Source organism: Papaver somniferum, chromosome 6 (assembly GCF_003573695.1).
Source record: "Papaver somniferum cultivar HN1 chromosome 6, ASM357369v1, whole genome shotgun sequence".
Taxonomy (NCBI): Eukaryota; Viridiplantae; Streptophyta; class Magnoliopsida; order Ranunculales; family Papaveraceae; genus Papaver; species Papaver somniferum.
Genome location: NC_039363.1, coordinates 98,973,773 through 98,987,206, shown reverse-complemented (window position 1 = coordinate 98,987,206; position 13,434 = coordinate 98,973,773). Strand labels below are relative to the sequence as shown.

At 36.2% G+C, this 13,434-nt stretch overlaps 1 long non-coding RNA gene across 1 annotated transcript; it reads left to right on the top strand.

Moving 5' to 3' along the window:
* Positions 1–1,710: 1,710 nt before the first annotated feature.
* On the top strand, positions 1,711–3,446 carry LOC113288552. The gene is made up of 3 exons (XR_003330654.1): positions 1,711–2,406; positions 2,500–2,590; positions 2,858–3,446. It is a non-coding gene; the product is annotated as an uncharacterized LOC113288552 (long non-coding RNA).
* Positions 3,447–13,434: the final 9,988 nt, after the last annotated feature.

Genomic DNA, 13,434 nt, shown 5'->3' with positions numbered 1-13,434 from the left:
TGCTAGTAAGAATGAAGACTCACCAGGCCTAGAAATTCTCCAACTAGCAATGCTACCTACTAGTATCAATTGTTGAACCACCAGCTGAAGAAATTTGAATAGGAATCTTGAAACCCTTCCGTGTTCTGAGTTCAAAACCAAGATCTTCATAAGCTTTAATTTCACCCTTATCCATACACGATTTTTACCTTTCAGCTTCTTATAATTTGGCATGGTGAAAAGGTAAAAAACTGAAACGCTTCTAAAGCTTCTTATAATTTGGCATGGTAAAAAGGTATAAAACTGAAACGCTTCACATAATTTGGAATGGAACCGTGAAAAGAAAAAACAAAATAACTTAATACGCCTTATTTAAGACATAAAAGAGATGCCGCTACCCCTCTTCCCCCTTTTGTGGAAACAACAACACATCCTTTCTTTTGCAACTTCACACAGAAAATTCTAGGATTATAGCAGACGATAAATATAATGGATGCTACTAGAAAGAAGGCAAATAAGACTACGATGGTTAGGAAATGGTGCTTTTCTAGATGAATTAAAGTTCCCTTGTCGACAGCCATTGAAAGGTTCTTGCTTGATTCCCTTGGTGCACTTATTAATCATTCTTTCGTTGCTCTTTTTAGTGTGTTTGTGTTTTTCATTTTAGTATGACATGATTAAATTTGTGAAAGATCTGATTTAAGCTCAATTAATCTATCAAAATTTGAAAATTCTTGGAAGTAATGGAAGTTAGTGGAGGTTTTTGTAAGAAAGATATCCAAGTTGAAACGGATGTGAATTGAATACCGAAGATTTAGCTAGGTTTAGAGTCAGTTTTTTAATTAACCTTATACTTCAAAATTGAACCTATAATGTCTGCACACAATGTAGACTGGGCTTAGATGTTGTACTATTAGAATGTGACAAATAATATTGGTGGTGTAATTGAAGGTAATCCTGAACCATGGTTTATTCTGTAAGTTGTAATTTTTGGATCCATCCATATATTCAGAGAGGAATTATCATTTGGTGTGGATGTTTTAGTAGGAATGGCCGTCTAGAAGAGTTAACAACTTCTACCGATTCATCCTCCTCTTTTCGTTCATGCAGGTTGTTTCAAAGATCGTTCTTATGTTGCTTACAACTCTGTAAGACTGCAACTAGTTTTTTCAGTTGTTGGGTACGTCTTATTTGATATTTTAGCGCCTTAACATTATTACTCTAGATCTCAGATTATATTTTATGCTTAATTGGACTCCAATCCTAAAGTTAGCATACTCACGGGATCTTACTGGTAACATGTTAGTATAAAACAAATTACCCGTTCGGATGCATATTGGTGTATAAAGTATGAAGGAATATATACAAAAATAGGTCTGTTCTGGGACCTGCTTTTCAAATTTAGGCTCTTTTTTTATTTCTTACAAATCTAGGTCAATTAAACGGATTCCATCCAAATCCGTTATCTCAGTCAATATCCTGTGGAGACTGGTCAATATCACTTCAAAATCTCTTATAAAGAGATCTCGTGAACGTGTGAAGATTACTAAAATGCCATTTCTGTACGTATGGTGGAGAGTGGAGACATAGTAAATAATGCAACACGTGTAGGCTTCTGCAGCGTCCATCTAAAATATGGAAATCTCGGTGGTTTTGAACGGCTATGATTTCCAATATCTAACCTTCTCTGAACTCGAGACTGAAGCAGCTCACCAGAGAAAAACCAAGAGAGTTAAGAGCTGAAACTCTGAGAAGATCAAAATCAGCAAACTCTAAACCAACCAAAAAACCAAACTAAAAACAATCCAAAATCTCAATATCAAAATCCACTTTGAGAGCAAAAATATCAATTAGTGTATAAGGGTTTCCATTTCTATCGATAAATCAGGAAATTCATCAGATCTTTCATTTGGTATTCGTACTAATTCAATCAAGGATGGTAGTGAGGTTGCAGTGGAGCGATTTGAGGAGAAGGGTGAAGTGAAATCTCAGAAGAAGAATAATAAAGATGGGAGTGAGGTTGTTGGTAATGAAGAATTAGAAGTTGGGAAGAACAATTTGTTGCTGCGGTTGATGATGAGGACTAAATGGTACAGAGTACGAGTGTTTCAAGGGTTAAGAATTATGGATTTGTTTTGAATTCGTGAATAATTGCAGGAAGGAGATGAGACAGGTGTTAGAAGAACACACTCAATTCATCTTTGCAAACGGCAAGTCGTGCAACGTGTTTGAGGAAATGCCTGAGTGCTAGCTGAAGTTGTTATTACTGTGAATAAGGGATTGAAAGTTGTTTTAATGAAATGGTCTTGCTGCAAGCTGTTGTAGGGGTATATGGTTTGCAGTGGAGGAACCGGTGATTGATATTGGCTAGAAATGGGAAAGATGCAAGCGCAATAGCTATGAATTCATTGCAATTCAACTGGCCTGGTCAGTTCTCCCTGCCTTTTCTTTTGTAAGTTTTGATCAATTAAATAGTCATTCTACCACAGTTCTTTGGGACTCATCAATTCAGATTAACAGGTTCCTGGTGATGATCTAAAATGGGTCAAACTCTGCACAGATGATGACCTTGTCGCAGTTGCCTCTTTAAAGAATTGGACAACCAAACTCGGTACTTTCTAATCCATTCTATCGTAATTTTTATGTGTTTAACTTTTATATTTATTTTACATTTCCTTAAACTTCCTTTCTTTTATTAAAGTGTTAGATTGTGTGTTTACTTTCTATGGTGCTCGAATTCTTAATGGACATGATCCTAATGCTCCAATTTCATGCATCAATCTAGACTTCATTTCTTTTGGTTAGCCTATTACGAACCAGAAGCCTAATTTCTAATTTTCAATGTCCCCAATTCCTATGAATTGGTTATGAATTCCAGTTGCAATGGCTATGAACTCCAGTCGATATGGAAGATGTTGCAGGCTAGACTTGGAAGTGTTGGTGTTTGAAGTAGATGCTGCCGCAGATTATAGTGTTCATGCTATGTTTTGAGTCTCAGTTACAAGATGAGAAGTTAGGTTCAAGGTTCACTTGAAATGATTCAGATGCTAAGAAGAGTACCAGATATATAGGTTGCATTGCACTGTTGGGAGATATGGTAAGAGTATGATGTGCTTGACGAATAATGGCTGGGTGTTGCTGCTAGTTATTGGTTTGACGAATTACAGGCCATCATGACGCTACACATTTGCACAAGCCTTTGCAACTCGAACCAATCAGCTGAGCCAGACTAGCTGACTCGGTCTGATTTGAAAGGAAAAAAAACAATGACAGACTTTAATCAGAGATATTCAAGGGAGTATTATGTCATTTTAATTTCACTTAACTGGGCTAACTTTCCGTCCACCGTTTTTGGTTAAAACTAGACTAGTTCTGTAAGAAATAAAAAAACTGGCATAATTTTGTAAACCATAAAAAAAAGGCTTATTTTTGTAAAAAGCCCAAATATAAATTGATCTGTTTTTAGGTATGGGTCCTCCCCAAAAGACCCAATGCATAGTTTTGCATAGGGGATAATCACTCCTCAAGTTGTTCTAGATTTGGGATTCTATTCCCAAGTGAAACGGCACTAGAGCAACACCTAGGGGAAAATAATTTCCAAGATGAGAGATGCGACATCTAGGGTAATTTAACGTCGAGTGTACCATTATAAAAGTCTTTCTTGAATGAATATATCTGTGTTCTTATTAAGCAGTCTCTACTTTTGTTTATACTCTTATTGTATTTGTTCAAGGATGAGGCCATGGGGGTCGAGGGTTGTCCATAGAAAGATAACGGAGTTGTTGCTAAAATTTCTGACTTGGGGTTCTAATTCTATTTCCTCGAGTTTGAGTTATGGAAGAAACCGTGTTTTGTGCGAAGAGGCTAGAGGAGAATTTTTGTCATGCTAGCCATTGGTCCTCCAACCTTTCGATCATGATGGTTAAAGAAGCCTCATACTAGACTAAGAACACATTACGGTTTCCTTAAGCTATCTTGCATTCACTATAGTATTAACCGTAAACAACTTTTACGTACTAATTAAACCTTAATCATTTCTTAATCCGTATTATTATCAATTCGGTATACCTTGAGCAAATTTTAGATTATCTTAAATTTATCGTGATCCACTGGCTGTTGCTAAACCATAAGAAGTAAACCCATTTGACATTTGATAATGCTAACATTCAGTTTATATTGTTGATGATACAAGATAGTAGTGTGGATGTTCGAAATGCTTGACTTGCTTGGCTTTTAATAGAATGTTGTAGGGTGTTATAAAGTTATGAAGTTCTGAAATTCCTCGTTTCAGATATTTGAAGGGTGAAAAAGAGTGGGAGGAATACTTGTTAAAGCATCTTTCAATGTTTCTATTCCAAAACAAGCACTGGTTTATAATCTGGTTTCTAAACAATCTTCTAGTTAAACTATGTTTATTTTGAGTTCTTTATGTCTGGCTTGACCGCCGGCCTATTAGGTAATGGACATTTCTTATTTTGCTTCACCATTGTTACTTGATATCAGGCCTCTTGAAACCATCTAATTGTGTCAATATGAATTTAATGAAGTGCTTTCAGTGAAACTGGAGTCCAATCATATTATTCAGAACTTTCCTTTGGCACTTCGGCAATGCTATTTTCTTTCCTATTAAGTGCGTTTCTATTACGCCTTCTCACCTGAGACCAATTCCGGAATGAGGATTAGTTTGACATAAGTATATTAAAAACGTTTTAACTATTTATTTAAACGTTGCTTTGAACACCTTCTAAGCAATGTTTAAATATTAGTAGGTTTTTTAAATTTATCTTCAGAGTATATCTAATTTTTCCAAGAGACATAAGTATGTTGAAAGAGCTTTTTGTAAATTTTGAATTTACTTAAATATCTGTAAATATACTTACTTGAGTAATTTAGTATTTGGATCCCTCATTTAAGTACCTTTTAGTGCACGATTTATAAAAGGGATACCAGTCCCACTAAATGGTGATACCATTTCATCGATCTAACGATCAGGATCGGTGGAATTTTTTTGTCCTATATAAAACGGTATCAGCACTTAGTAGAACTGATATCCCCCTTTATAAATCATGCTTTAGTGTTGGATTCATTAACAATCTAATCATTTGGGTCTTAACTATCCTAACCCTGATTATGTGGTTAGTGATTCATAGACTCCACTACTAGTCTTTTTTTTTTTATTTTTAGAAAAAGAGGATAACCTCACTGCATTGATATTGAATTAGCGTAATTTCCAATAGGAGAGTTACGATATGTCATTACATCATCATCCCATGACTGAATGTTTAAATAAAGATTTGATTCTTAGTCTGGAAATGTCATTACATCATCATCCCATGACTGAATGTTTAAATAAAGATTTGATTCTTAGTCCGGAAATGATTGATTCTTTTTTCACCCTAGAGAACTCTATCAAGATTTGAAACATTAATTAGGATCTCTATCTCTGGACCGGATAGGCTAATTTAGCCTCATACTAAGGCTGGTACTTTTTCAGTAAACCCTGCTACAATGTTATCTCTAGAATATCTAGTAACAACGATCAAATGCTAGGTAATGATAATATGTGCAAAGCTATATGGAGTTTGCCTATTATACTTCAGATTCGATTGTTTTTGTGGAAATGCTATGAGAACATTTTATCTCGTAAGGTCAGAATAGGTAGATACAATTCCAACAATAATCTCACTTGCAGCATGTGTAATAACAATGAATTTGAAACTGCTGAGCATATTTTAAAGTGTGATTTCTCTACATCTGTGTGGAACTCTGTGCCATGGGGCTATCTTGCTTTGCGGTCCTTAAATTCTATAATCTCTATTAAGGATTGGGTGAAAGGTCTACTAGCCAATAACCTTTTCACTAACCAAAAATGTGTCATAAGTACCACAGCCTGGTACATCTGGAGGGACAGATGTATGCATGTGTTTCAAAACATAAGCATGAACAAGAAATCTACTACCAGGCATGCCATTAAACTAGTCAATGAGATGCGGTAAATTGCAGTTGCCCCTCTTAGAAATTCCATAAGCAGTGACATCTTTAATGATCTTAAAAATTACAAAGCCAATAATAACTTAGAGGAACGAGTTTATTCTGAGAATATTATTTTAGAACCTAGTGATTTAAAAACAATAGTTTTAGACAAAGAAGATGAACTCTTGTGTTGATCTCGGCGAAGCTTCTTCAACATTATTCGGGCGAATAATTTATTGATTATGAGCGACATAACAATTTGGATTTGCTTCACCGTCACGATATTGAGGAGCATCATTGTGATTCTCTGTAAGATTGATCTAATTAGATAAGATTAATTCAATTAATTCTAGCTGACATTGATTCGCGGCATGAGATTCCACAAGTTGACGTTGTATAGTGGCATGAGATTATGCAAGTTGACGCTGAGATATTATAAGTTGACGCGCAATGTCTTCAAGACTAACATGGATTTTTATTCTATACCAATCATCTTGAGATAAGAAATGATACGGCCGGGTTTAGGAACTAAAGAAAAGAAAGAAGCTAGACATGATCGGTTGGCTAATAAATGTAAAAAAGATTGGTCGGATTAATTAACTTAGCAAGGAAAAAGAAAAGAAAAGCTAGTTAACGTGCAGGTTTTGACGATGGATGATGGGTTGGTGGGCTTGGCTATGAACTTGGTAAAGAATGAAAAGTGGGTTGTGGAAAAAGTAGTTGTATTCTAAGATGGAAAAGAAAAGATAAAAAGGAAGTGGACAAAACAGACGAGAAAAACAGACGTTGTAGAGAAAGAATAAAAATGAGAGATAGGTAGCGGTGAGGAATTTAAGGGTTTGGTAATTGAAAAATAAAAGGATAACTGATAATAGGGTTTAGAAGAAGAGATGCGGAAATCTCAATAGGTAGAGAATAGACGAAAGGATAAAGAAAAATTAGATGAAAAAAAATAAGAGGATCGGAGCCGAATCTCTAGAAGCCACTTAACGCAGAATGGAAGCGTGAATAAAGAATTTGATGATAAAATAGGGGAATAGTTGAGAAATCTCAATATTGATTGATAATAATAAACTAGCATTTTTAGGGGAGACCCCAGAAGAATTAGGGGTGATTTTTTTTATTCCCAACCCATATACAACATCAAGGGATGTACAAAAACGCGGAGAATACGTTAATGCCCTTACATAATCGGAGGCTATTTTGTGCCCGATTAGTATAACGAAATCGGAAGTTTAGTAACGCAAAGATACTACCGATTAATATCGATTTTGTGCCAAACGTGTATATGACTTCTATAACAATCGGTAGGGACAAGAACCTCACACGACTACCGATTGTTAAAGTATAGAAATAAGAAATCTTTAGAATTTTGCAATGTTGAAATTTGGGGCTCCTATATAATCGGACGAATAAAAAACTGTCTAAGATGACGATTTAGGGCTTCCCATAATCGGAATGGTACAAATAACAAATCCTACCGATTATGGTAGATTTCAAATTTCCTTACATGAAAGGTTATAGAAAAAACTCATTTTGGGGCAACCTATAATCGATAATTTTACAAGTTGGATAATCTACCGATTATAACAGATTTCAAAATTCACCAAGATGAATGATTTATGAAAAATCTCATTTTGGGGCAACCTATAATGGGAAGGTTTTGTAACCTATTTAGCTTCCGATTATGGCTACATCCAAAACTCAAACCAAGTGGTTATGGTTGGCTTTGCACCCTCAAAACCTATGGAATTTGACAAAGGTTGAATCTGGGGATACTTATAATCGGTAGGTTCACAAGTTATATTATCTACCGATTATGTCAGACTTCAAAATTCATCAAATAAAGGATTTAAGAAAAATATGTTTTTGGGGCAACCAATAATCAGAAGGTTAGTTAAATACATCAAGTACCGAATATCATAATCGATAGGTTGCTTAACCTACATAGCATCCGATTATGGCTACATTTTCAAAAAAAAGAAGCCATTAGAACTCTCATCTATATAAGAAAGGTAACCTCGCATCATTTACCTGCACCACACTGAAATCATTGAGGTGAAAATTAAAGTGGAAATCATTTTCAATAGCAAGTCCATCATCAGTAGATAACATACTTAGGAGATGCAAGCGACCAACATCATCAATTGCATCAATGGAAGAAGAGATACAGAAAAGAAGCAAACAACAGAAAAACATCGTTAATTGCAACGAAGGAGGAAGAAGAGGCAATCGAGGCAAAGAAACGAGGTCAAGAACAATTCCAACTAATAGAAAGATTAAAACAAGTTGAGGAAGAGACCGAATGGGTAAAAAATTATTACATTGTGAAAGATCTACACGATGAACATCCGGACGAGACTATATTTTGGATTAATGTTTCATTGGGTCGTTTCGTTGGAAAGATGGATCGTAAGAAACCATGCCATGATTATGAACCATCCCATGTTTGTTCAAGGGAGCATCATGTTGTGAAATTGTGCACCGAGTACAACCGTATTCTTACTAGGCACCGAGACGATAGGTTTGCTGCACAAGATGCTTATACCAAGTGGAAAGGAGAGTCGTTTCTACATTTCGAAGCCGCGTTGATCGTTGAGCGAAGGACTGGAAAAAAGAATAACATGTGATGTGTTTAGAAAAGTTTGAATGTCCTCTGTAATTTTCAAAATTTAAATTGTAATCGGAGGTTTATTTTATAATTAGTACCGATTATATCTATTCGTAGGAAAGTTTGAGTATTTGTGATCCGATTATGATTTCTTATTACCGTTACATAAAGTGGAAACTAGTCGTGCCTCGAAATACACACTAAATCGGTAGGTTTACAAGTTAGATTATCTCCCATTGTTGGTATTGAACGAAACTAAAAACTCTGGAACCAAAATGCACATAATCGGAGATCAAGAAAAATACCAAATGTATGATTGTAGTTCATTATTGTTCGCCCAGTGTACGTTGTATCAGTACACTGGTGTTACACCTCACCACAACGACCATATTTTCAAAAAATATAGCCGTTGGGACTCTCATCTATATAAGGATGGTAACCTCTTATAATTTCTATACCAAACTAGTCTTGTAGCATACAACAAGAAGATTTTCCATCGTTTACTCTTTCTAATTCATTCTATATCTAATCCTAGAATCATGCCAACATTTGACGCAGCTGAAGATTTGGCGATTGTCAAAATATGGTACCACGAAACAAGACGTGAAGATGTCATAGCCGGAAGGATCACAGACGAAGTCTTTTGGGGGAGGATATAACCAACTTGTGCGGGAGTATGGAAATCCAAAGCAAAGATCCGTTCAACAAGTTCATGATCGGTTCCGACTTATTCAAAAAGGAGTGAACGATTACATAACGATACAAAATAGGATCTTTAATCCCAACCACTTAAGCTTGCCGATCCAACAATTTGTAAGTATTTTCATACTTCTTTTACATAGCGGAAAAATGGGTCACTTAAGCTTGTCGATCAACTTAAGTTATAACAAAAATTTGTTGGTTTATGTAGGAGACACTCGCAAAAAGGAAGTACTTAGAGGAAAAAGGAAAAGAATTCATATACGATGGGAGTTATGAATTCCTGAAGTCCGTGGCCACAATATAGAGAATAATGGTTATAATCGGAAGTTATTATGTTATACAATCTACCGATTCTGGTAAAATTTTCAAATTTGTTTGTCAGAATCTGGTTGTAATCGGAAGTTAGTATCTTATGTAAGCTACCGAACCTGGGGAAAAATTTCAATTTTTTTTTCCAGAGTTTGGTTAGAATCGGAAGTTAGTATGTTATGTAATCTACCGAACCTGGGAGCATCAAAAAAGAATGATCTGAAGATTCAATATTCGAAAGTTATGTGTACAAAATAAACTACCGATTTCCATAATCGGTAGGTACATCATATGATATACCTACCCATTATATCATATATCTTCACAGTATACTTCAGACATGTACAAACAAGGTAACCAAAATACATCTTCCAAACATAGCGATCAAACATCGTCATCATCCTAGGGGACCAATTCGAGTAGGCCTTCCGGTAAGTTGTTGTTCATGACGCGATCCTAATCCAACATGTTGGTCTCATATTATTTCAACCAATCCTTACAATGATTCGTTGGGAAGTAATCCGTCCAACCACCTAACGGAGGTAATGGGCAATCTCTCTTTACTCTTAAACCGATAAAATGCATATCACTCACAAATGCCATAACAATTCTTCTATCTTTAAACGATTCATCGCAAACCGTCCTTGTAGGTACAAACGTAAAAGAATGTCCATACTTAGGAGGAACAAAGAAATGTACCATGCAATTCAAAACGTCCGCTAAGAGATATCCACATTTAGGCATTGTCATCCAATACTTGGCTCCAATTATTTTCAATCCTTTTCGGCACTTTACACGCGCCTTTGAACTCTAGTTCCTTGTCGTGTCTATTTCCTCGCTTCATCATCTCCATATAGAAATACTTGTCCTTTATTAGTTGTACCGCCATCTTAGTTCTTAAATATTGCCATTGGGTGACATATTCGTCAACCGCCTCTCCATAGTAACCAATTTGTTCCGTAGCGACGTGAAACCCATAATTGCCATCCCCATAAACCTCGTCGGTGGACAAAACAAATTGAACAATGAGTGTAGGGAGTTGTTTCATATACTCTTCTATAATCGTATACGTTGATCGTGTTGGTCTTCCATGAAAATCCCTAGGACAACGAAGAGTACCGTACTTTTATTTTATAGTCACCATTTCCGTTGATTGTGTTTGTTGCGAGTCGCTCATTTTATTAATAACTACAGAGCTAGTTTGGGTCTCCACTAAAAAAACTTCTTCCACCGCCTCGGCTTGACTTACTTGAGAAGGCTCCGTAGAGAACTTTGGCGAGACTTGTCGGGCGTTTGGTCCACTTTGATCTTTTCTTGGACGACCTCTTTTCTTTGGTACCGACTCATCTTCAAATTCGGCTTCCGAACGCTCGTGTCTAGACAATATTCTTTCATTAGACAAATACTCTTTCAATTCTTTCATTTCGATGGTCATCGACACTTCGGTGTTAGGCCTGCCCTCACCCTTTTTCTTAATAGTTTCATCAACCTCCCTTAAACGAGGGTGGAGATCTTGCTCCAAATCGTGCATCAATATTTTCTTCTTGGCGCCATTTGTTGTAGCATAACACTCGGCTATTCGTGCACACAATTCCGAGTCTAAGAACGACGGACCATCAACTACGGGGATGCTTGGAGTGAAATTTAATTGCTTCCAAAATGGATGAATATCGTTGATGTCAATCACATCGACATATCTACCCATTTTATGACGACAGGGGAGACCAATACCTATCATGTCCTTGCAAACAAAAATCGTATTCTCGTTATCGTAAGCTCTATAAAGCTTCAATTGTTACATCATGTGAGTTATTTCCCATCTTGAAACTTTATGAAAAATGCCCCTTAGAAGCAATCTTTCATTTTCATGTTCCATGGGGAATCTATGTGCACTAAATTGCATACAACCCATAATTTTTATGAGATCATGATTGGTGAATTCATGGATTGCTTCTTGGATCGATACAACTCCATTTTGACTATCTAGAAGTATTTTATTTAGTCGACCATGAGACCCCTCCGCAATGCTTGTCGCCTCGTTATTGAAGTTACGATATTTATTTGTCCATGCAAACACAAACCTCTCCTTAATCGGTAACCATTGTTTTTACAATACTCAACTGGTTTTGGGTAGTCTGTGCCATATTCATCCTCAAATTTCTTCAAGTTACGTTCGTAAATTTCCTCGGTCTTCGGCCAAACAATCTTGTCCCATGCTTTCATGAACGCTTTCCAAATCATTCCATCTTCCTTCCATTTTTCATCAAATAACCTCTTATCTTCCTCTCATTCTTCCACGGTTAATTTACTAATGCGCTCATCCTCTTCCTTCGATCTCTTGGTACCCTTCCTTGGTTTTTTAGCTTGGAAATGGTGATGGAAATTCAATTTGAGGTTGCATTGAATATGCCATGTACATTGAAAGTTTCGGGCTTCCGGAAACACTACCGCTATTGCATGCATTAAGGCTTGATCGTTATCCGTTATAATAACCCTTGGAAAATCATCACCGTTATAAATGGACCTCAATGTCTCCAACATCCAAATGAAACTCACGTTGTTCTCATGATCCATTAAACCCCATGCAATCGTAAACGTGTTTTTGTCCGAAGTGTGACAAGCAATGTTCAACAACGTCATGTTATATCTGTTTGTCTTATAAGTTTCATCTATCAACAAAATTTGAAGAAAGCATTGTGCCAATTGGATCATCAAAGGATGTTCCAAGAAAATACGTACCACTTTACCATCTTTTTATTCTGTTCTCAACGTGTAATCGTGTAACTTATCTAACCACTGCGATTGTTGCATGACCGTTCTACCATCCAATTCCGTCCTTTTGATCGTTGCTAGGGACGACTTAATTGTAGACAAAGAAGACAAGTTATCAGGGTCGTCTGCCTTTACTTTACTTAAGATCGCACTCGCTTTTTGGATCCGCATGGACCTCACCGTATCCATTTCATGTGGTTTTAGCTTCGCAACCATTACATGTCCAATAAGATCTTCTGGATCACAGTGGTTGTGACAGCCATTAGCAACTTTATACATTTTCCAATCTTTACTTTCCCTATCGTCGGGCATGTAGAAGACAATCTTAAATGGGCATCCAATCTTCTTTGTATGGCTTCGGTATTTCCTCTCCGTATTTCTTACATACTTATTATTCTTTCCCTCGTGACTCTTCTTCTCCCCATCCCGCTCATAAATCATTTCAAACCGAATTCCTTCACACAACTGTTCTGAACTACCACGCACATATTCTCTTTTGCCTTGTTCACAAGCCATTCCTTTGCCTCCTTCTTACTTCCAAATATCTATATGCGCATATAGCACAACAAAAATAATAATCAAAACCATCTAACATACATAATTGGAAAAAGAAAAGATAATTCATAACCATACCAAATCGTTTGCATAGTGTAGGGAAGTATCAGGCCTCAAATAATAATCGTCATCAACCGCTACAATAGCCTACGTACCATAACAACAAGTTATGCATTAACAATCGGAAGAAATTTTAGAGAATGCGCAACCGATTATATATCAATCGGTAATAAAATACGACACAAGGAAACCGATTTTACATCAATTGGTAGTCTTGTACGACCATATGCTACCGATTAAAGAAATAGAAAAATATACAATTGTTCCGTATAAAAAAAATTCAATAATCGGAGGATAAATTAATTCATAAACAACCGATTATAAAATATCAAGATTTACGAATATTTCATTTTTGGAGAAATTCGTATTTGGGGCGACTTTTTACAATCGGACGTTTGTTGATGTATAAATCTTCCGATTGTGAGAAATTGAAGCTTCAAATTTGGGGATTTTTTTTCATATTCGGTAGATTA